This window comes from Triticum aestivum, chromosome 2A (assembly GCF_018294505.1).
Source record: "Triticum aestivum cultivar Chinese Spring chromosome 2A, IWGSC CS RefSeq v2.1, whole genome shotgun sequence".
NCBI lineage: Eukaryota > Viridiplantae > Streptophyta > Magnoliopsida > Poales > Poaceae > Triticum > Triticum aestivum.
Window position 1 is genome coordinate 443,011,040 of NC_057797.1, and position 4,041 is coordinate 443,015,080.

Sequence of the window (4,041 nt, forward strand, 5' to 3'; positions counted from 1 at the left end):
GTTCAACAATGCGCTGTGCGATAGCTAACTCTGGAGCAATGGCGCCATGGAAGGCGACACTGAGGCCAATGGGTAGTTGAAGATCGTCGAAGCTAATGTTTGGCGTGTCAAACCATTCATCAATGAAGTTGTGGATGATTGTTACATCAAAGAGAGGCAGATCATTGAAGATTTCTTCTTCTTCTTTGCTTTTGATGAGTTGCTCAAGAGCGTCATCTGCAAGATCTTCATCACTTGACAGATCAATGGCATCATTGCGCGGAATGGCAGCAACTGTTAGCTCTTGGCCGGTGTGTGGCAGAGGCATCTTGTCCTTCTGGGGCTCGGAGATGCGTGATAAATCTTCGGACTGCACACTGTCTTCAGGAGGTGCAGTTGCCAGTTGCTTCGCCCGTGAGATTGTTGGTGAAGGGGCAGGCTTTGAAGCTTTAGGCTTCTTCAACTTCTTTGGCTTCGACGCTGCAGGCGCTTCATCTGATTCAGCATCAGCTTCAAGCTCATTCACTGCAGTCCCTTGAACCAAGATATGGGTGATGAGGCCTTCAAGGTTGTAGAAAGGACCGACGACATTGGGTTCTGCATCTCGTGTGCCATCAGCCCTTGGAGCTGAGGGACCAGGGTTGAAGTCTAGTCCCAATGTCTTCTTGTTTTGCTTCGCTGAGTTCTGGGCAAACTGGAAGTTGCACTTGAACAGAATGTCGTCACGACACCATAGTAGTGACGATGGGTGTGCATCAACAGGCTGTGGCCCACAGACCATGCAGGGATAGAAGCCTTGTTCAATGGCTTCATCTCTGGACCTGGGTTGAAGATTCTTGTATAGGATGTCTCCCCACGATCTCTTGATGGCATTTTTCTCAGCATATTCCTGGGTTACAAATCGGTATTTGAACCATTGTTCTGCCCAATATCTTCGAATCCATTGGATTCGGGTCTTGCGCTGATTGTAATCCTCTTCAGGATATGTCTTGTACAGTTCTGAGAGGTCATCTGGCAGATCTCTAGATGTTTCTCTACGACGCTTTCTGCCACCCTTCCTTGCTGATTTCTCTGAAGCCATGACCTTTAAACTGAAAGGCTTCAACACGTTCAAAGGCTTCAAAGATTTTCGCTTGCTGGACAAACAGGAACTTGCTTCGGGAGAATTTATATGATGCTGTAAGAATTCTGCAAATAAATGCAGACTATGAGAACCAAGGGATTCTCCCACGGACATGTACCTGTGACAGCATTAAGGTGCGAGGGAAGGGGAAGAGGTCATATGCATTCTCAGAAGATTTTGAATATAAATCAGTTTAGAAGACATTGACCTCATCGTGCGAAGACATTCACTCATAGATAAGGAGTTGGTTCCAGATTTGTACGAATCCAGAGATCAGTACAAGTGAGGAATCTAACTACTTTGTGAAGCATAAGTGAATATACTAGGCATGTTATGAGATGCAGTATGAGAGAGATCTAACTTGTGTGAATAGAAACTGCTTGTGGTAGAAAGTGACAAAGCCATATGATCAACGGTGCCGTAAAAAGGAAGTTTTATTTACCACACTAAGAACTGCTAGACGGAGTGGAAGATGAGGCCAAGCAGTTCGATCTTCTGTGGCCTAACTTGGCGACGGAGGACACCTACGGCGATGGCGGAGAGGACGATGTCCGCGGTCGGCGTGAAGACGACGTCGGAGAGGTTGCGGCAGCGAAGCGCTTCGTCGCCGGCGCCGTCGAGGGCTAGCGGTGGCGCTAGGGTTCATGCGAGAGTGGAAGAAGAGATAATGACCGCCGTGAAGTGTGTATTTATAGGTACAGGGGCGGCACTGCGTTATTACACAGGTGCCCCAGGAGATTCGCATCTGAGGAACACGTGGCCATCATGTAGAATTTTGGGGTTTGTTCCACGTCCCACACACACCTGGATTGTCGGGTGGTCGTTCCTACTTCTTCGGGTTTCATGTGGAGGAATGAGCATTGAAAGTGGACTTAAGGTTTGTCTTTGTATCTTCTGCTGACAAGGATGCAGAGAAGACATTCGGCAGTTTCAATAGAATGCATATGATTTGGAGAGATAGAGTTTGAGATAGATAGCATAGAGAGGTTAGGGTCCGATCACATTCACTTAGTTTAAAAGATTCAACAAGAAGACATAGCTATAAGTGAATGCTGTAGAGGACAGAACACTAGTATATATATATATATAATCAACATAGTGAAGATAATCATGAAGACATGTTGAGATTGAAGCCAAACCAAATGTGAAGACATAGCAAGGTAACGCCATGAGTGAAACACTTCAAAATAGAACATTTGGTGGTGGCGTTACCCATCGTATAGGAAGTATTAGACCCAGACACCGCGCACAATTATCGTGGCGCTCCGAAGTCAAATTCCACATTAATGTATTCACACTTAGAATGTATGTCTTCATTGATTGAAGATATACTTTACTATGTGTGTTGCACATCTAAGTCATCAATATGCATAAGGGTTAGGATGTGTGCCTGATCATAGGACATTTGAGGATTCCAGGATATTTAGCTCACACCGTAACTTGCAAAATCTCTTCTCATCCAAGGGCTTGGTGAAGATATCTGCCAATTGCTCTTCAGTGTTGACATGTATGATATCAATATCTTCCTTCACAACATGATCTCTGAGAAAGTGATGACGAATTTGAATGTGCTTTGTCTTCGAGTGCTGAACTGGGTTGTTGGCAATCTTGATGGCGCTTTCGTTGTCGCAGTAGAGTGGCACTTGCTTTAGATGAATGCCATAGTCTTTGAGCGTTTGCTTCATCCACAGAAGCTGAGCGCAGCAAGATCCAGCAGCAATGTATTCAGATTCAGCAGTGGAGAGAGATACATAGTTCTGCTTCTTTGAAGACCAACATACAAGTGATCGTCCCAGAAAGTGACATGTGCCTGATGTAGACTTGCGATCAACTTTGTCACTAGCATAATCAGCATCCGAGAATCCAACCAGATCAAACTCTGAGCCCTTTGGATACCATAATCCTAGAGTTGGGGTGTGAGCCAAATATCAAAGAATTCGCTTCACAGCTAAGTGATGCGACTCCTTTGGTGCCGCTTGAAATCGAGCACACATGCAAACACTAAGCATAATATCTGGCCTAGATGCACATAGATAAAGTAAAGAACCAATCATGGAGCGGTATACCTTTTGATCGAACTCTTTACCATTGTCGTCGGGACCCAGATGATGCTTGGCTGGCATTGGCGTCGTGAAGCCTTTGCAGTCTTGCATACCGAACTTCTTCAGGCAATCTTTGAGATACTTCTCTTGAGATATGAAGATGTCGTTGCGTTGCTGTCATATTTGAAGACCGAGAAAGAACTTCAGCTCTCCCATCATAGACATTTGATATTGCTCTTGCATCATATATCCAAACTCTTCACTGTACTTCTGATTGGTGCAGCCGAAGATAATGTCATCCACATATATTTCGCACACAAACAGTTCACCATCATATGTCTTCGTGAAGAGAGTGGGGTGGAGAGAACCAGGTATGAAGCCTTTGCTCTTCAGGAAGTATTTGAGTGTGTCATACCAGGCCCGAGGGGCTTGTTTGAGGCCATACAGTGCCTTGTTGAGCTTGTATACCATGTCAGGATGTTTTGGATCTTCAAAGCCATGAGGTTGTGCAACATACACTTCTTCTTCAATCTTGCCATTGAGGAAGGCGCTCTTCACATCCATTTGATAAATAGGTATGTTGTGATGATTTGCATAGGCCAGCAGTATGCGTATGGCTTCAAGTCTAGCCACAGGAGCAAATGTTTCATCGAAGTCAATGCCTTCCACTTGAGTATATCCTTGAGCAACGAGACGAGCTTTGTTTCTGACAACTTGACCATGCTCATCTTGCTTGTTGCGGTATATCCATTTGGTGCCTATTATGTTGTGCTTCCGAGGATCGGGACGCTTGACCAGTTCCCATACATTATTCAGCTCAAACTGTTGAAGCTCGTCTTGCATAGCTTGAATCCATTCAGGTTCCATGAAGGCTTCTTCAACTTTCTTGGGTTCTGT